The sequence below is a fragment of the Hyaena hyaena genome, unplaced genomic scaffold, assembly GCF_003009895.1.
Source record: "Hyaena hyaena isolate Hyena2069 unplaced genomic scaffold, ASM300989v1 scaffold_67, whole genome shotgun sequence".
Lineage (NCBI taxonomy): Eukaryota > Metazoa > Chordata > Mammalia > Carnivora > Hyaenidae > Hyaena > Hyaena hyaena.
Window position 1 is genome coordinate 1346105 of NW_024080699.1, and position 21379 is coordinate 1367483.

Genomic DNA, 21379 nt, shown 5'->3' on the forward strand with positions numbered 1-21379 from the left:
ACCCTTTTCCTTACCTTGCTGCTTCTATCCTAAACACGGATTACCCTCCTAAGTCTAGAATCATAAGAACCTGTTCTACCACTCACAGCTGGGAGAGTTTAGGCAAGTGATTCAATCTCCATGTGCTTTCGTTTTCTCGTCTATAAAAGTAAAGAGAATCAGAAAGCCAAGTTAATTAGGAGTGTGGTTTCACGAAGAACACAAAACCAGCAAAGATCTACTTAAAGTTTAATGCTTGTATTTGAAGAAAGCTATTTTGTCCTCTGAGGCTTTTTTTTTTTTTTGAATATTATTATTCCTAACTCCTGGTTATATTCCAGATAGCTGAGTTTTGCTGGGTAAGTGAGTCTCTCTTGTGTGCATATAAATTCCCCTCAAGGCCTTGAACAGCATCACCAAGGCGGTGATGGAACTTGATACACAGAAAGGCCAAGCCCCGACCCCAGTGCCCTGTTCTGGGCAGAGACTTTCAGCAAGCACCCTTGGGCAGCCTGGTGGAGACTTTCAGCAAGCACCCTTGGGCAGCCTGGTGGAGACTAACAGAAGACACAAGGCAAGATGGCAGCTGGAGAAAGGACGACAGGAGCTCCCCCGAGCCTGGTGAAGAAACAACTTCCCTCCAGGCAGCTGTATATACAGACCAAGACAGAGCCTGGCCAGCCGGGCTCCGGCTTTGTGAGAAAACTTCAGATGCTCACTTGGGAAAATAAAACATAAAGGGTGACGTCAAACGTTAGGACAGTCCACAGAGAACAGCCAAGAAGGGAAAACCGAGGAATTGTGGCCACTCTGGAATGTCTATGTGGGAGGAGCTTAGAGGCAGCACTGCTTGGCCGGGAAGGGAATGGCTTCAGTGGCTTATGTGTGTGAGATGGGGGGGAGGGTTAGAGGGGGGTGCTAGAGCCCAAGCCACCCCCCCCTTAGTTTAATCCCTGGAAAGGACGGTACTGAAAAAATAAACCAATCCTACTTCAGGTGACCAGTCCATTTTTCTGAAAGATGTAAAGAATTCCCTCATAAATTCTCACTTGCTTCCATTGAGCTAGGTTTCTAGAGTTCCATCTAGAAAATTGAAGGTGCAGGGGTGCCTGGGTGGTTCAGTGGGTTAAGCATCCGACTCTTGATTTTGGCTCAGGTCATGATCTCACAGAGCTCCATGTCAGGCTCTGTGCTGAGCATGGAGCCTGCTTGTGATTCTCTCCCTCTCTCTCTGCCCCTCCCGCCCCTACACACAGGCATACTCTCTCTCACAAAAATACTGTATCCAGCATAGAGCTAACAGAGCTGTTAGAAATATTTCAGCTCTCTCCTTCAAGGACACAGTTAGATGTGGTCATGTGACTAGCTCTGGCCAATAAAGTGTGCGTAGAAGTGACATGCGTCACTCCTGGACAGCTGGAAGTGCCAGTATGTGCTTCCCTATTTTCTCCTTTCCCTCAGCCACAGAAATGGGGAATGTTCCATCAGCCTCTGTCTGATGAAAACAAGGAGGACTTGGTACAGCATCCCCAGCTAGCCTTAGTAGATGCACAGAATGAGCAAGAAATAAACCTTCATTGTTTTATGCCCGAGTTTTGGGGGGCTGTCTGTTACCCCATAACCTAGCCTACACTATGACATATACCATTTAGCCACCAGAACATGGCCTTCTTCTAAACTGGTAAACGAGTGTCAAGTGCTTAATTGTATTAAAATAGACTGTACACCCATAGAGTTCCCAGTACTTCTTAAGAATTCAGTTGTTCGTTACGAATGTAGACACAATTTTTAGTTACAATAAATCAAACTCGGGGCGCCTGGATGGCTCAGTCGGTTGACTGACTTTGGTTCAGGTTATGATCTCACCTCTCGTGGGTTCAAGCCCCACATCGGGTTCTGTGCTGACAACTTGGAGCCTGGAGTCTGCTTCAGATTCTGTGTCTCCCTCTCTCTCTGCCCCTCCCCTACTCGTGCTCTGTCTCTCTTCCTCTCTCTCAAAAATAAATAAACATTAAAAAAAAAAAAGAAATCAAACTCCCATTTGAAAGGTAAAGTATAGAACTGAGCTCTCAATCCCCCAATTTCTTTGTGGAGCCCCAGCAAATAGGTTCTCAGGGGCAAGATTAAAACCTGCTCCAGGGCCGCCTGGGTGGCTCAGTTGGTTAAGCGTCCGACTTCGGCTCAGGTCATGATCTCATGGTTCATGGGTTCGAGCCCCGCATCGGGCTCTGTGCTGACAGCTCAGAGCCTGGAGCCTGTTTTAGATTCTGTGTCTCCCTCTCTCTCTGACCCTCCCCTGCTCACGCTGTCTCTACCTCAGAAATATTTTAAAAATTAAAAAAAAAAAAAAAACCTGCTCCAAACACAACACTAGAAGTGAACTAACTGGAATTAAAGTTGAAAATTAAAAAAAAAAAAAAAAATCAAAACACCTGCTCCAAATGCATCATCCATTAGAGAAAAAGACAATCATTTTAATAAACTCCAATTTCTGACATGAAAAATTTCTTCCATGATACTCTTGGTCGACACTTGCATTCATCTCCTGAGATGTCCGGCTGGGCTGGCCAAATGCAGACTCCTTTATTGACTTTATTTTCCCTGCTGAAGCCAGAGTTTTGAAAGGCACTTCCTTGAGCATCACTATGGGTTGATATCCACCAAAGTCAGGTTCTCATGCCTCCAAAGGTATATTTCAATCTATCATTTTATTTAATATATAAAACATGAATAAGGACAAAATTTGTAGTACTCTCCTACACCAGAAAATATACAAACTAAGTTTTTCTATCACAAGAGGTATCAAAACATATGTCTTACACAGGTGCAGGGCAGCCTAGGAATGTTGGCTAAGCTGTGACCATAAAAGCTTCCTGTTTCTTTTTTTTTTTTTTATGTTTAATTCTGAGAGAGAGACAGAATGCGAGCAGGGGAGGGGCAAAGAAAGAGGGAGACACAGAATCCGAAGCAGGCTCTAGGCTCTGAGCTTCAGCACAGAGCACAATGCAGGGCTCAAACCCATGGACCATGAGATCATGACCTGAGCCAAAGTCGGACCCTTAACTAACTGAGCCACCCAGGCGCCCGAAAATCTTCCTGTTTCTAAAGAACAGACCCCATAGACACAGATTCTATTTATGTGAAGTCACTAATTCAATCATTTTGGGTCAATATATTGTTTTAGCCATCAATGCCTTTTCACTTATAAATCAGTACCAATCTAGCCATTTTAGTGAGCAAAGTAAGTATATCATGATCTTATTTCTTAGGTTGTTAAAATAACTCGATGAGACTCACTGCCGGTGAATCAGTGAAATGCTTGGAAATAAATACGAAGGAAATGTACAGCCAACCAATTGTTCTTGGGACCAAAGGACCTGCTGACCACCTGTATCCCCACCCCCCAAGCCTTACAATTTATACTTAAATCTTGATTTCAGAAGGTGCCCGGGGCCAGTCTCTAAGTACTTTGATGTATGTGTCACAGAACCACCTGGATGCAACAGTCAATTAAATTATTAATGAAAGAACTATACAAATAAAAGCATCCTGGTCTCTTATGTAGTAATAATTACTATCGTAAGCAATGCAAAGTGAATAGTAAGACTCATCAGGACAGTTCAGCAATAAGCCAACAATTGTCGGCAATCTCTGCTCAAGCTGTTTAAGAAAATGAATAGCGGCCTGTTGACATTTTTGTTCAGTTAAGCACATATATATCCAAGGGGCTACTTACATGTCCCACACAGAAGAGCTCAAAAAGAAGTAGAGTCTGTATGATATAGAAGTGGAACCAGTTACAATGGCAGTAACTTAGATATTTCCGCCCCTTCCGAAAACAATGAATCCTATAAAGTGTCCCAGAATCAAAGGACATAATTTATTTATATATATACACACACGTATATAGACACATATATTTACATACACACGTGCATTACATGAATATACCCATATAGACACAATAATAGATTCTTGTAACTATAAGTTTTCAGTTATATTCACGGGAGGGGTAAAGTGGAAAGCCATGATAAAGATAGGGCCATCACTATTTAGAAGCATCTATCAAGCACATAACTACCTACCACACAGCCACACACCGTAAAAGAGCAGGTCATTTCTTCACCTACCTTAGTGGCCCCTGACGGAACAGTCTAGAAATCATACAAGTACTCAAACAGCGCTTAGTGCTGCCCAGTTCTCTGCTTTTTCACCCAAGGCTGATTCAGGAGAGAAGGTGTCCATTCACCAGATCAAACTAATCATAGGTAAAGTCTATTAAACTCCAATTGGAAAGTCATTTGGACCTTCCGGTAGCTACTATAACCAATCACATGCTTCTTTTTGTTCACCAGAAGACTATGTATTATACGCGAGGGAATGATATCCTTTGGTATTCAGGGAAAAGCAGTCAATGAAAGACTGAGGTCCCCCCAGTTCCTAGCAGGAATAAAGTAATGCTCGGGAGTGAGCTTCTCCACCCACTGTCAAATATGTTCAACTCACCAACATGCCTTCTCCTAGGCTTTGAGTGTCAGGTGTGAAAAGCCCACCTGCTAAGAGGCCGTTTGCTTGGGCCTGGGGATGAAGTTATGTCCTTCCCTCCTCATTATGAGCTGTTACATTAACAAGGCCAGTTCGGACGCCGTTCTCTTTCAAGGAGTATCAACTTCAGCTCTCTGTCTCCTGACTCTATGGGAGATGCCCCTGCTCCGAGTTCCAATTGTTCCTCTGAGGCTAATTCTATCTTACTGAACTCAAAAAGCTCTGCCTTGTGCTATGTTGCTACCACCACTGAACGAGCCCTGAGCTTTAAGCACAGTTATGAGTCTGGGCCCAAATGACTCGATCCCCTCTTAACACCCAAATACCATTTTGGGAGTCTATATGCCCACACCAGAGTGAGAGTAAAATAACGTGGACACACAAATGTATCTACTGTTGGGAAACAGCTAGCACAATATAGCACGTTCCCTGGGGAGTAACAAGCAGCTCGCCCTCTGCCTTGGCTGGGATGGGGTCTGCCAGATTTCCAGCAGGAGTTATGCATGTGATGTGCATGTTGTTGTTTTTTATAATGCTTTATTTATTTCTGAGAGAGAGAGACAGCATGAACAGGGGAGGGTCAGAGAGAGAAGGAGATACAGAATCCGAAACAGGCTCCAGGCTCCAAGCTAGCTGTTAGCACAGAGCCCGGCATGGGGCTTGAGCCCATTTACCATGAGCTCATGACCTGAGCCAAGTCGGACGCTCAACCGACTGAGCCACCCAGGTGCCCCGTGATGTACATGTTTAATCCATAGTGCTATGGACAGATACCTACTTCTCTTTTCAAATACTTTTTTTTCCCCTCCTCCTTCAATCAGGAAGAAAGTCTTAATTGCTGGTATGTCTCTAACACTTGCTAATCTCCTTTCTAATAAGGTGGCTAAGCCATGGGCTGGGACCTCCAGTAAACAGTAGTGGGAGCCAGTAAGGAAGGTAGAGAGGGAGGTGAGGATAGCACCAAAGAGAAGCAAAGGAACTCAAGTCAGGGAGGTTCCCAGATCGTGATTTTGCACCACAATAAGATTTCAAAAATAGTTTTGGGGACGAGCGTAGGTTGCCAACTTTTTATTTTGCCAAGTAAGGATACTGAACTATCTTGAGCTTATTTTTCCCTTTGCCTTGGACCGGGGAAGAGTTCATCTTCGAATGCTTATTTATGCATATCTGTCTGCCCCCTGCACCACCCTCGCCACTGGACCCTATGCCCAAGCAGGGCACCCAGAATCCTCTCTGCCTGCCTTCTACGCGAGAGGCCCCTCAGTATCCAAGAACCATTGAAATAGACCTGACTGGATCCTGGATCTGAGATTTATTACTTATTTTCTCATTTTGCTTGAGAATGTTTCACATTTCCTTATCTTTCTTCAGAGAATTTCTGTGAAACACCTTTTCTAAGGTGATAGAACTAGAGTCATCTCAAAAAAAAAAGTCAACACATTTTACACTGGATTCATTTCAACCCCTGATAAGAAAGGAGTATATATGCTTCTAATGGAAATGAATTCTAACAAAAGGGTGTATTCACACTTTCAGCCTAGGGGCCTGACCTACAATGGCCAAGAACACATGTGCAAAGAATGTGAATGGCTTCTTTTGCAGGCAGAAGCAGCAAAAGAGCAAATGACCAAAGACTTTCCATCCATTTATCTTTGCAGAAATCTACTCTACGGCCCGCCAACATGACTACTCTAAAGGGAACCAACTTGTAGAGTCTGGACCAGAACCAGGGCTTTCAGCAACAGCCAAGGATTTAGACCAGTTTAATTGCTGAATTCTTGGAAGACAAAGACCATCTATATTAACATGGCCTGCACAGTGCCTATGTTTAAAAAAAGTGGGGGGGGTGCCTCGGTGGCTCAATCAGTTAAGCATCCGACTTCAGTTCAGGTCAAGATCTGGTGGTTCATGGGTTTAGGCTTCACATAGGGCTCTGTGCTGACAACTCGGAGCCTGGAGCCTGCTTTGGATCCTATGTCTCCCTCTCTCTCTCCCCTCCCCAGCTCACATTCTGTCTCTCTCTCTTTCTTTCTCTCTCTCTCTGTCAAAAATAAATAAATATTAGAATACATTTTAAAAATAAATAAATTAATTTTTTTTAATCTCCTTTATCCGTTGAGACCAGAACTCTATCTGGCTTCTCCATCCCTCGAAAACAGTTTGCAAAGGACCTTGGACATCAAGAGCTGTTTGTTGAATGGACAAATGAACGAACTCCCATGTTTACCTTGTTCTCTTTCAGTACACAGAAACAACTGACTTAGAAATCTTTTCGATCAATTCTCATTTAAATCAGAGATAGATTTTAATCTCGTTTCCAATGATCAGTCAGGACCATACATTCTCAAGGAATAACAACGATAATCATTTTATGAGTGTTTACTACCTGCCGAGCACTGTACCCAATATTTTATAAGAATTATTTTATTTAATTCCCAGGTCATCTCTACAAGGTGACACTTGTAGACCTTTCCATTTTACAGATGGAGAAATGGAGGCTCAGATACCTTAGCATTATTCTCTAGGAATCCACAGCTCAGAAGTCACACCCAAAGTCATTCAGCTGGAAAAAGGAAAGCTGGAATCTGGAAGTGTGGCCCTAACCTCCACTCTCTCACCCTGGGAATCATGGGTCACTTCACTAAAACCAGTCCCACCACGAGCCACGGCTTTTACGGTACATGCACTATAAGTCGTGCTGCTCAAAACCCAGGCCATCCCCTCTTTCCTAGTAGCCAGTGCCCTTTCAACTCCATCTGAAAGTCCTGTTCAAGCTTCCCGGCCCCTCTCTCAGCAGCTCTAACTCTCAGCCCCGAGCCCTTGGCCACACCACAGCCAATGCCCTGACTGCAAAGCCATCCTGTCCAACTAGACAAACCCAGTCCTTTCAAGAGAGTTGGTGCAATTCAAAAATGGCTTTTGAGGGACCAAAACTCTGGAATTTGTTTTAAATAAATCAAGCTCTCCAGAATTCACAAACCTCTGCCATCTGCTTTAGTTTGTGACAACAAAGGGCCCAAGTTCGTGTGGAAGCTGCTATCCTCCCCACCTCGGGATGTCTCGCTTCATGACCTTGTTTCGTGACCTTGCTTCGTGACCCTGCTTTGTGACTTCTGCGGCTCTAAGTTTCCCTATACAGGGAATACAAACTCTTATTACCTACCTCACAAAAATGATTGCGATAATGAAGGGAGAAAGTACAAACTCTTTAGGGGGAAAAAAATGCCTTCTGAAACTAAGGTGCTAATATCATACCTTTTCAAAATCATACTGGTTATGGCAAATTATACCGGGCACTTACAAGGCCAAAGCATAGCTCCAGAAGCTCTCTCTGTTACATATATGGGGATTTCCATTTACTAAAGGTTTCCCGGAAACACCTAGAGCCATTATCAAAGATGCTGACTAGGCAGCCAATAGGAAAAATCCTTGTACGTCTATGAATTAGTTCTTGGGAGGGTGTTTTGTTTTGTTTATTAACATTTGTGACTCAAGCATAACTTCCCTTGGTATTGAAGTAACTGGGAACAGAGATTAACTGCCCAATTTTTAATTACATTTGGCCTCTTGTATCCTATGGTATCAGCACCCTGTCTAAGAAGGCACCATGAGAACAAGTGATCTGTCGCTGGCTGTTCTGAAAGAATTCTGGTGTCTGCAGGGCTCATGGTCACTAAAATAAAGGGTTCTCGCCTTCAAAGAGCCTAACACACACACTCTTTGTATGACTTTAAATCTTGGCTTCCATAATAGGAGCATCATGGAAAACATGTTGAACTGTGGTTGTTGACAATTTCCACACCGTGTAACCTGTCCAGCTGTCTCTGCCTCCCAAGGCATCAGACTCCATTTTGAACATAAATTTCTTTTTTCCTTTCTGGAGTCTCTCATTTTCTCCATTGTATTAATTCAGAGGGAAAAAAAGATCTCATAAATGTCATTGCATATTCCAAGCAATTTGCTATAGGCAACTACACCATTACTTTGTACAAATAAATTTACATAAATCATTATTAGAATGTTTTATCTTAGCAACATTATTTGGTTCCCAGAGCACAAATTAAATGCATGCTTAAAGCAGAATATTTTAAAGTTATTCCTATATTGTTTATGAGACAGGATTAGAAATTTCCATCTAATTTTTCTTTCACGATGGAATTCCTTTGGTTTGCTTTGTACATTTAGAAACCACATGTATCATTTTCGGGGGGGGCGGGGCAGGTCTTGAAGCAAGCGATGCAAGAGATGATTTGGCCACAGTGGGTTCACTTTCCAGAGATTCTTCCCTTTGACTCCATGGGTTTGGTTTTGAACGCTGATTAGAAAGGCTAGAAACCAGGGAAATTAATACCATCTCGTGAATAAATGGGTTTTTGTTTGATATTATTCTGCAAGCAGACTGGTCTTTGGTTGTGGTTTGGCTTTTTTTTTTTTTTTTAATACACACATTTGTAAATAAACTCCCTGAAAACAGAGCTCAGTTCCTCCTGGCTGTTTGTGTTGGTAAGGAGCCTGTCTGAATCAACTACATGGCGCACGGCAAGCCTTCACTGGTTAGAATTCTGCTCCACCCTAGGTTTCAAAATAAAACCTCTCTCCCCGTGTCAAATGTGTGCCCAGTGTTAACCCAAGCTGCTCTTGTCGATGCCCAGGAGAGTGGGTGGAAAGGGACACCCTGGTCCTGCTACTTTCTGGCTCTGGAGAATCACGTTGTGATTCCATGTCTCACCTTCTCATCGAAGCCAAGAAGGGCTAGCCTTAGCTCTCTTCTGGTGTGTGGTCTCGGAGCGATTCCCCAGCCAGCATCAGGGGAGTGGGGCCCACACGGTCAAGTCCTCGAGAAGGATGAGCGAGGCAGTCCCGTGGAGCGCTTAAGAGCCCTTCGGACCTGGTTCCCATTCAAACCTTTCTACCTCTACTACCTTAGCTCGAACAAGATTACGTGTACCCACCTCAAAAGTCTGTTACGAGGATTAAATGAAGCAGTACAGGCAAAAAGCTTAGAACGGTATGACTCAGAAAAGGCACCTAAACAGTAGCTAATGTTGATCTTGAAAGACGACCAGTGGGGTCAAGCTGGGGTGGTCATAAAATTGGCTGTCTATGCTAGGATATTCCTGGGGGTGACAGGGAAGACTGTATAACTGCATTAGGTCAACTGGCAAATTCTTGGGCAGTCCCAGGCCTACAGAACGTGATTACCTTGACTCCACTCCATCACCACTCAGTATCTTATAAAGAAATCAGGTAACAATTGTATCTTACCTGTTTTCCAACTCAAGCTACCATAAGGCTCTTTCGTACATCATATCTGAACCTCTCATAAACTATGTGAAAAAATGTAGACATGGGTGAATTACCTTCTAATGATGAGCATAGAAAGAAAAGCATAGAAAAAGTATGGGATTCCTCACAGTGATGCAGTGTGGCAAGGGCAGATCTTTTGCATCTCTGTACTTACTTCCCAAGCTCCTATCCACAAGAGAGGGTCATGTTACTAATTCTGGCCAACTGACTGTGGATGTGAAACTGGTCTCAGTCTCTTCTGGTCTAAGGCACTTAAGAGAGGGTGTGTGTTTTTCTTTTTTTCACATGTCGCAGCAACCAGGAAACATAGGTGTCACCAGAGGGAGAAGGCTTAGATCCTCAAAACTGGACATAGGACGGCCACACAGGTGCAATCCAGTGAGGGAGAAATGAACGTCTCTTGCACTGACCCTGAGATCTGGGGAATACTTTCTACTCTTCCAAGGGTAAGAAGCCCTGGCTCAGCTACTTAAGAGAAGTAAGAACCCACACTTCCAACTTTGATAACTGGAGTAGTTTCCACTCAACAATATCAGAAAATCCCACCAGAGTGGGAAAATATTGCCAAGATTAAATCCTTGAGGCTTACTCATGCTAGGTCTTCAATGCTTACTTGATTTAAAACTAAATATTTATTTGGTTTAAAATAAGATGGTTCATGCCAAGTGCCAAGTAAAAGAAAGTTCCAAAATGCAGGGTACGTTTTTATGTGTTGCTGATTTGTTCTAACACTTAGTTTACCCCAAGGAGCCTTATTTTAAAGACAACCCTAATATATAAGTTTCTGAAATGAAGTGGCCTCAAGGTCATGTCTAGATTTACTTGCAAGTTAAATGGAAGAATAGAAAAATCACCATCTAGAATATGATCAATTTGCCCCTCCTATGCAAATCTTACTCACCCGTCAACCTTATTTTCTTCATGGTGCAAAATATTGCACACCTCAAAATTTTCAAGTACCTATGTCACACAAGGGTCTAGGTGATTTGCTAGGATGACAATTTTTTTCTGCAAAGGGTCAGAAAGTCAACATTTCATGATTTCTGAGGCACCTATTTGACTCTGCCATTATGCAAAAGCTGCCACAGATAATCAAAAAATGAACATGACTACATCCCAGTACAGCTTTATTTGGGGACACTGAAATCTGAATTCCATTTAATTTTCAGGTGGTGCAAAATATTATTCTTCTTTGAATTTTTTCCAACCATTTAAAAATGTAGAAACAGGGGTGCCTGGGTGGCTTAGTCGGAAAGTCGGAAAGCATCCGACTTTCACTTAGGTCATGATCTCACGGTTCGTGGGTTCGAGCCCCGCGTCGGGCTCTGTGCTGACTGCCAGCTGAGAGCCTGGAGCCTATTTCAGAGTCTGTATCTCCCTCTCTCTCTGACCATCCCCTGCTCACGCTGTCTCTCTCTCTCTCCTAGAAATAAATAAAAATATTTTTTAAAAAAATTAAAAAATAATAATAAAAATGTAGAAACTGGGGCGCCTGGGTGGTTCAGTCCATTAAGCATCCAATTTTAGCTCAGGTCATGATCTCGCAGTCCATGGGTTTGAGCCCCACACCAGGCTCTGTGCTGACAGCTCAGAGTCTGGAGCCTACTTTGGATGCTGTGTCTCCCTCTCTCTCTACCCCTCCCCCACTCATGCTCTGGCTCTCTCTCAAAAATAAATAAACATTAAAAAATAATAATGTAAAAAGTCCTGGAGAAACCATTCTCCACGTGGGCAGCGCACACGAACAAGCAGTGGACCACACCTGGCCCAGGAGCCTGACGGGCCGCGTGACTGAGCCCTGGACTAGGCTTAGAAGACAAAGGCCCACAATCACTGTGGTGAGAGGGCAACACAGAATGTTACTCTAGCTCTTCTACTTCATGGTGGCCGGCGGCCCAGGGCTCTGATGCCGGGAAGGCCTGAGCTCCAGGGTCAGCAAGGCCCTCAGCTCAGGGAGCCCCGGGGCACGCTGAGGCGGTGGACGGGGGGAGGGGGGGGCGGCCGGGACAGGGCTGACAGAATGGGCAGGAGTCTCAGCAGGCAACTCTCAGTAGCACCTTTAGGACCCGGCGCAGTGAGGGCCATCACTGTTTTATCCAAAAGCGGCACGGGGAAGGAGCGAGGTGCGGGCAGGATCTGCTGAGCTACCCCAGAATGAATAAGGGCACTTGGCTCCCCAGCCCTGACTGTGGCCCCAGTTTCAGCCTGGAGGGGAGGGGAACAGGTGGGTAAAAGAAGAGTAAAGCATCAGATAGACAGGAAGAGGCCAAATCCAGACAGGCCCAAAGAAGCAAAAAAGGCCAGCAAGGTAGCAGCCAAGCCAGGGGTGAGGCAACAGTGACCACCGTCCCTGAAGGAAGCTGCCAGCCAAGACCTTCCATAACAGGGCAGGTGGTGTTTCCCGGGGAAACCTTAGGCTCGGAGGGGGAGGCCGGCTCCGGCTGGGACAGCAGATCAGGGTCCTCTGAAACCTATCTGGCCCATGCAATCGGGGCTCTCACTGACCAGGCACAGATGGGGGTCATTCCTACCCTCCTACCCAGGCGCCATGTTGTTCCTCTTCCCTCTGCCTGGCCAAAAGATCCAAAGCAAAAAAGCCCCCTGGAGGCCCTCCCTCTTCCATGAATTCTTCCCTAATTATTTCAACCCCAGTCCTCAAAGTCTCTCAATTCCCTGAACCAAAGAGCTACCATTAATGAGTACACAGCCCCGGCCCTAAGCTGAACACCACCATTTGCCATTTTCCTTCGAGTGAGTCATGGATCTTTTGCTAAGCCATGACTCTAGAAGCCTAGCTCCATGCCCTGTATTTTTTTTTTTTATTACCATCTGCGCCACGAACTCATAACGGGTACTCCGTGATACTGAAGTCAATCGCAAGATACAACATTAGAAAGATTAATTTAATTCAAGTCAAACACGGTGTTATGGGAAAGAAACTGATTTACAGGAACTACGGCAGAAGCCAGTTTCTATATGAACATTCCCAGCACTGTTCCTGTTACTTCATGTGTCTGTGACACACCAACATTTTAAATAGAGACGTGATTGAATGTTTTCATTATCTTAATGCCTAAATTGGATTGACCACATTGTCAGTCTGATCAGCTGCATAAATTAATCATTAAGAAGATTGGGAGGAAGAGGGGGAGGATACCAATTGATGAAGAAACAATCAATTTGGCATTTGCATTTAAATATGGCTTTGGTATTTCATGCATTCAGTGCAATCTCCCTGAGGAGCAGGTTGGGGCAGGGGGTGGGGGGGTGGGGGACGGGACAGGGACGGGAGGGGTGGGGGAGGCAGAGCCTGGTTACCTGAGTCAGAATGGGTCCAAGAAACCGAGGTCAGCATCGCTCCAGTCACAGAAAGGACAGAGAGGCCTCCATAATCATGAGAATGCTGGTCTTCTAGGAGATGATGCTTCTAGTGACTGGTAGAAAGGAGCAGAAGAAAGGCGGGATTAGACGGGAGGAGGAGAGAGGACCCTCTCAAACACAATGGCTGTCAGTCATCTCTGGCCAGATTCTAAAAGATGCAACCCTTGGAGGGGGGGGGGGGGGGAGACCAATTGCAACAGTTGCCTCTTATTTCCTGGAAAGTTATTGAACCACTGGAACTTTCATGATAGAATATTCTTGCAACTGCCTCATGGGGCACAAAGGGACACAGAAATTTGAAAATGCGGTGCCATAGATACCATGAGATTATCTCACTTTACTACAACGGTCATGGTGACCTTTGTGAGATCATTTTACTTCACTATAGCTGTCTATATACTATGAACACTTGTCTATATTTAAAAAAAAAACAGCAAACACTCACAGCCAGCGTTCAAGCATGTGGACCCACCTCGATCCACTGGGCAGACCAAACACAGGCTGCAAAGCCAATGACGCTCTTTTCTGTTGTTATAAAATAAAATTACTCTGGCTCTACTCCTGGAGGCAAAGACCCCATCAAGCTCAAACTCACTAAATGGGCTGCAAACTATTGGCCCACATTTAACCAATAATCTTGCAAAAATAGGAAAGTTGGTGCATGAGATACATTGTGTAATAATTTTTGATGGGAGATATTTTTTTAGCCTACGCCTCAAAGAAGACAAATGAATAGACTCTCTCGTGAAAGAACAAAGTTATCCTGTGCACTTCAGTAGAGAGAACGTGAGGCAATCAATTCATTAGATCAGTGATTCTCAAACCGCGGTCCCTGGAACAGCCACATAACATCATCACCTGAGTGTTTGTTCCAAATACAAATTCCTGCCCCCCCCCCAACAAGATGCACTGAATCTGAATATTTGGAGGTGGGGACCCAGCAATCTGTTTTACCTAGCCCTCCAAATAATCCTGACAAAGCTTTGATTATTAATTTATCCACCCATTCAAAGACACCCATTCTGTTGCTATCAAATCAAATTACCCTAGTATACTGCGAGTTAAGTTTTAATTAAAGGCAAAGCATTGACCCAAGGATCGGGGAGGGTGGAAGAGTCAGAGAGCGAGCATGATGAAATCCGTGCCTTTCAGAAATACATTGTCCACCATGGGAGGCAAGACGGCGATGCAGGCAACCCAAATACAGTGTTATTTCCCCTAATAATCAGTTACAAGGTTTCTGAGGAGACACTTGTTTCAGGTTGGGGTGGAGAGAGCAGGTAAGGGAAAGCATCTAGATAATCACAATAATAACCGGCCTTGAGATCTGGACAGGATTTTGACAGGCAGGGATAAGTAAAAGCTGAAGCAAAGGCCCGGAGGCCAGAAAATGTGAGGAGGGGCCATTCAGGTGCTTGGAGCCACCAGCTCTGGAGGAGAAACTTGAAGGGGGTCTGGGTGAGAGACAAGGTTACTGCCAAGTACAGACAGGGAAGTGCTAGGGGCTTGTGACTTCTCTTTCTTGTGTGAAGACCACCGCATGGCACCTGCTGCTTATGGTTAGAAATTGATGTCTGATAAGCCAGGTGACTTTGAGATTTCTAAAGCTTGTTTGCTTTTCTGTACTTTTTTTTTTTATTACTGCACTTTTTAAAAGGGTGCACACCTCAGCTGCTTTAAGGATGAACCGTTGAAGAGTTCTGCCCAGGAGGAAGATACAAAAGAAAATTTTAAAGTAGGCATAAGAATCTAGAGGTCACAGTAGCCGCAGGCCATTCTGCAAAGGGGCAAAATGTTACCATACCTAAAAAGCCCCTAAAGACATCTGTGGTTTTAGTTTTATAAAATAATTCATGGGGATAGTGGTGTGCCTTTAACCGTAGGGGAAAAAATTAAGCCAAGGGGTGGGGAGAGGGAAGAAATGAATAAAGGGGTCAAAAGGTACAGACTTCTAGTTATAAAATCTAGTTATAAAAAGTCACCTGTGTAAGTAATGCACGGCACCGTGACTATAGTTAAAAATACTATATTGCATATTTGAAAACTGCTAAAAGACTAGATCTTAAAGGTTCTCATCAGAAGAAAACAAGTTTTGTAACTATGCAAGGTGAAGGGTACTAACCAGACTTATCTTGTGGTGATCATTTTACAATGTACACAAATATCAAATCACTATGTTGCACATCTGAAACTAGTATGTCAATGATAACTTCCACTTAACCAAATTAAAACAGCTAAGAAAAAACACAAACGTTAAACCAACCTTCAACATCTCCACTTAGAGGAAAAAACAAAAGACTTCTCACGATCAAGAAGGTACAGCTTTTGCCTCTAGAAAACCGACATAAATAGAATGCGTTATTGCCTGGCGCTGCTCGGTGCATGGGGGCGATACGGAAAGGCTTTGACGTCACGCAGGACTGATAGAAATGAAGCAGGGTTCCGAATCGGCGATATGTGGGTGCTTTTCCAGGTTTGCCGTTTGGCCATCTGAGTCCCTGTGCATAAGGGGCCTGGTCCCTGAAACCTCAGTTCTTTGCTGATCCAGAATTAGAGGGACGAACTTGCCCCACCTTCATTGAAATGTAAGGAAAAAAAAAAAAAAAACAGACGGGAAATTGCTATGACAAGTACAAAGCACAAGGCTACTATAAGGTACAGAATTATCCTGCTCATGGAGGCGCTGGGGTACTAATTAATACTTATCATACTGGCCTTTGAAAATATAAAAATAAAATATTTCTTATGCCCTTGAGACTCACCTTTTAAATATCTGCAGAGATAGCAGTCCTAAGGAACAAACTTGGCATCAACCAAACCATTCTCCCAAGAAATCTTTCAAGGTAAATTTTTTAAATTTTATTTTCTTGACCACGATAGAGCATCCAGGTATCTTTCAGCCGCTCCTGGTGAGCACAACTCAGTCTTCAGCAACACTGACATATACGATGGCGATAATTTATCATCTCTGCAGTAGTTTAGTCCCAGATGGACCATTTACTAATTTATTTCCATATGTAACTGGCAGAGAGATTAATCAGGCTTCCAACTTGGAAACCTGAATTGCGCTTTATTCCCCTAACAGGCTAACTCTGGACAAGAGGAAGTACACGTTTACACAGAAAGCCAAGAGTCCCTCTGAAAAAGCCTATCGACCTCAGGCACAGGCCTTTAAACACGTGCGCGCATGCACACACACACACACACACACACACACGCACACTCACTCACACAGCTTGTTCCTTATGTCAACTTGGAGGGCTGGCTCTTTCTTTAGATCCTCCTGGGCTCTTCCCATAGGGGCGGGGTCTGATGGGAGGGTTAATACCAGTCAGCTCTAGCCACAGGCCCGTTCCCGGCCCCTCCCTGTGTGCAAGCTCAGGATCTCATATTTCTGAAACTGAAGAGATCTTTTTGCCACAGTGCTGGCCCAGCTCCGTGGTGCCCAGGCACTGGAAAGTATGTGCTTTCTTTTTTCCACTCTTTTTAAGGGGCTGAACTTGACCGAGTTCAGCAGCTGCTGTGTCCTCCGCGAGGCGATGGCTAATGAATGGTTAGCCTGGCTCCCAGGGGCCCCGATTTAAACTTGAGCCCACTTCTGTTTTTAATTCTACCCCCATGATATCAGCCATTAGCAAAGAGTGGGTAACGGGATTGTTGTCTGACGATGGTGATTACATAGAGAAAGCCGGCCGCCCCAACACAAGGCAGAAAGCAGGAGCTGACTGGTGATGTCTTAAGTGAAACCCAAGGCCACGGCCAGGAAGGCTCAGTAGACAGGACCACGTAGAGAGATTATCAGCTGGATCCATACGCCTGGGTCACTAACCAACCATGTGGCTTTGGAGAAGTCCCTTAACAGTTCAGACTTACAATTCTCTCTTCTGTGATATGAGGAGTTCAGCTCCCTAAGGTTCCTTCTGGCTGTAAAATCTTGTGATTCTATAAATATGAGAAAAGGAATCAGCCATTCACTTGGTGTCTGTGTTTAGATGCTGTCAAACAACCAGGAGTTTGGAAGCATCTGAGAGAGGCCAAACTGGTCCAGATGTTTGGTGCTGTAACCGACACAGCCTCCGAGGCCTCAGTGTATCCCACCGACTCTGGGAGCAGAGGACATGGGCACTGGAGATTATTTAATAACCTCGATCTTTATAAAGTCTTAAGGATTCAATGAAACATGACAGCTTGCAGTGCTGTTCTAGGTACTGCAAAAGCTACCCAAGTCCATGAGTCATGGCTCTGTCTTTGATATGCTTACTGCTCGGTTAAGGACAGACACAACTAATCTTAATATTGTGCATTTCAGTGCCAGACTTGCAGAAAAGGAAACTGTTATGGGAACATGAAGGATGGAGTAACCATCCCACTGAGCCTGAGAGGGAGAGTTCTGCAAGGTTTTATGAAAGAACTGGAAAGGTGGGAATAAAGGCATCTGGGTAGAGGCAGTGGCCACAGCAAAGGCCCAGAAACTCCCCGGCATGGCCAGGACATGGTATGTGGTACCCTAGAGCAGCACCACAAGAGGCTCAAGGAAGAGAAGATCTAGAGAGAAAGTCATGAAGTTTGGGGGTGATGGTGGGATGGTCCGGAGCAGGCAGCCAAGAAGGAATTCTTACAGACATGTTTGGTGCAAAAAGGTGATTTTATTAAAGTACAGGGACGGGACCTGTGGGCAGGAAGAGCTGCACTGGGTCGTGATGAGTAACTGATTATATACTCTCAGGATGGGAGCAGGTAGGGGATAGAGTAAGTCTCTTAAGGAATTTTTGGAAGCAAGGTTTCCCGGACTTTGAGAGGAAAATGCCGCTCATTATCGTTCAGTAAAACCTCAGTCATGAGACCCTTGAGATGTATATCAGGGGGCCCATAAGCTTGGAGTGTGATTGCCAGCATGAATCTTGGGGCAGTTGAGATAAAGGAAATTTCCGAAGGAATTTTTACATGTTAAAGTAGACATACAGGATCCTGGGGGGCCAGGATGATGTTAAGCCAAGATTCCCTTTTGCCCCTAGAAAAATGTCATCCTCGAGGCAGCTGAGCTCCTAGTGGGAGGTCATTCTGCCCATTTCAAGGACTTGTCAATGGGCTGTAAGCAATAAAGGAATTTAATTTTTCATTTGCCTTAGTTTCCCACATTACCATGGCAAGCACTTAAAACCCCTTTCCTTTGTTCTTGGGTAGCCAGGAGTGTCTGAGGAATATCACACATATCACCTGGCAGGAGGAGGGGGAGGGGGGGCTGTTAGCCTGTATTTTGCCCCCATCTCGCCCCACCCTCCCTCATCAAAGGAGCTGAAGAGGGGCAGATGGGGAAAGCCCTGGATGCCGGCCTACAGACTGGCTTTTACCCTGTGGTCACCAAGGACCTCCAGAAGTTCTGGACAGTGGACACTCGAAATGAGCTATGCTGAAGGAAGTTTATCCTGGCAATTCTATTACCATTTGAGATTGGTAATGAGACCAGTCTGTACCTTCATTTTTCTCTTATTCACGCATGCTGCCACTATTTGGGAATCCCTCAAATTTATTTTTTTCCAAATCAATTTCCTGGCCCTTCAAATGGAAGCAACTGAGTTTCCTACAAGCACTGCCAGGATTTTATATTCGAATGACTGGTTTGGCCTAGGGCTTTGCATTCAGGTTCCTGGTTTTTTTCTATTCTTATGAAAGAGTCGAAACGACATGGTATAGACGCATGGATTTGTTGGTGGTGGTGTTTTCCATTTTTTGCTCTACACTGGAAAATATTTTGGGATGATGAAACAAATATACAAACATCTCGATTGTTGGAAGGGCTTGCTCTAGCATTCACAAAAACACTGAAGTTGAGTGAGTCATTCAAAGTAGTTCACTGACACTTTTTTGATACCCAGTGTCAGAGCCCAAGGTTAATGAACCAAAGGGCCCCTCAAGTGTAATAGTAGAAAATCATGTAAACCCTCATACCAACGGGATCTGGTTCCTCTGCCTGGGGGTGGGGGGAGGGGTGCAAGCACAGGTGGCTTCTGCAGCTGTCACACAGAGAAGCTGCCCACCACCAGGACACAGGTCACGGGGAAGGGATCTGCAGACCTGCCCTCCTGTCAGCCCCTAAAATGGGCTCATGTCTCACAACTAAACAGAGCTGAGGGTGGCAGTAAATGGAGGGGCTTCTCCTCTGAGACGGGAGCTGCCTTGGGCATGAACCGCCAAAACACCAATTCTCCACAGAAGACACAAACTTCCCTTCCCATCTCTGGGTGGCTCAGGCCACAGATGGGCATAAATGGAGGCTTCAACATTCGCTTCATTTGGGATCACCTTATTTAGAAAGGCAGATCATATCTGTCCACTGGGGTGTTGAAGAGTCTAAGGTTTAAGTCCCTGATTTATGATTCAAAATCTGTCCCGGCCCTCCACCTACCCAGGTGTTCCGGAAGCTCCAGAGTGCATAACGTCCCCCGCTCCCCTCCAACCCTCCAATAGCTGTTCTTTTAACACCTGATCAAATCATTACTGTGAAGAACAACACGCAGGGTAGTCACTGTAGATAGTTTCCTGTGCACATAAAAAACAGTCTCATCCACACCAAAAGAGTTGTATGCCTCATGCCACTTTTTGTAAAAGTCCACCGACGGTCAGAAAATGAATCCTCCTCAAATGAATAGATTAGCTTAAATTACCATGCCATTTTACATTCTCTCCACTGATATATGAATAATAAAACTATAAGGCAAATGTAGCTTAAACCGAATAATGGGCATAAATAAAAATATTTTGACATTAAAAACTCAGTATAAATTGAACTACAACATACTTGAAAGCTCCTGCAATCACAGCGTGCACATTGAAATCCATTAACCTAATACCTAGGCTGCTATTCAAAAGAAGAGGTCTAGCACGTAAATAAATACATATTTGAACACTTCTCCTAAATTGCTGTACAATCTGATTGCGAAGTCACACACACTTACAAAGTCCAGCATCTTTATTTGGTTGCTCTCTAACCAACACGCAAGTCGTACCAGGCTACAATGTGGCAGCATAATATAAACACAAAACCAGCAAATGGTACCAAAAAGTAGCAGCAAATGTCAAAGACAAACCAGGGTCATCCCCGCGAGAAGAGAGATATTTACATAAGCATTCAGAAAAGACAATGGAGCCCCAAATTCCCTTTAACTGCACACCTAATCGACCTCTCTGCTCCTCACCTGATCATTTTTATATAAAAGCCATTTCCACAACGATACATGCAAAGACCTTAGTTGCCATAAACTCAGCAGCAGTTAAAGATTCTGTTGCACGTTAGATTTGCTTTAAGACTCAGCTATTTTTCAACCAAAGCTTTCATTCCCTACCCATCACTACCCCCCTCCAAAAAAATTAGCTTCACTGACAATATCCTTCATAAATCTGTCATCTGTCAAGGCCATTTTCTTACCTTTGTAACTCACTCACATTTGTTTCATCTGATGATTTTTACCCAAGCAAGGGCAATTGTTTGACTGAAATCTTGCAACTTTCAACTTTGCCCAGATTTTGCTGTCGTGAGGAAGGGGGATGTCGAAACCCCGGCACATTGCTCAGCTGAGCTAATATACATCTGAATCGGAGCTATATTTTAAATTCTTTTACACTTACTTAATATAGTGCGTGCTGCCTGTCCACTGATGCGATATCAGAAACCTGCAAGCTACTATTTCTGCAACTGTGTCACTGTAGATAGTCTGAAACATGTACGTAGCTGTTGCCATGGAAACAAACACAGCTAGGGTAGAGTGCCACGCTGTGTTAATTCCTTCACCCATGAACCCCAGGGGAATGCTAACATTCATCTTCTTTCTCCTTTAGTTTCACACTGCTTTAATATTTTTTAGCATTATCAAATGATGTACTAAATACATATGGTACACCTGAAAATACGGATGGCTGAAATGAGCCGTGTGCCAACCTAGCCTGCTGGGTATCTGCTTAAGGTGCCACAGCAAACGCAATGGATCCTCTCACTAACTTCTCTTGGGAGAAATTGACAACTTTGTTTCTTTCTTTTAAAACCACGGTGTGGGTAGGACAGAAAACGTGACTATCTCATCTCCCCAAAGAAGAAGTTATCATGGAATGGCACCGGAATAAAGATGCTATCAGGGACGTGCCTTAACAGGTCTGTGAAAGGCACTGGAGA

The 21379-nt window shown here is 44.3% G+C and overlaps 1 protein-coding gene across 3 annotated transcripts in view; it reads right to left on the reverse strand.

Annotated features, from left to right (window-relative positions):
* Positions 1-21379, reverse strand: part of FOXN3 (forkhead box N3) — a 418273-nt gene that overhangs the window by 281224 nt on the left and 115670 nt on the right. For all 3 annotated transcript variants that reach the window (XM_039232480.1, XM_039232481.1, XM_039232482.1), the window contains exon 4: positions 13150-13265. The gene's annotated coding sequence lies outside the window, so the exon portion shown is untranslated. The remainder of the gene's footprint in view (positions 1-13149; positions 13266-21379) is intronic.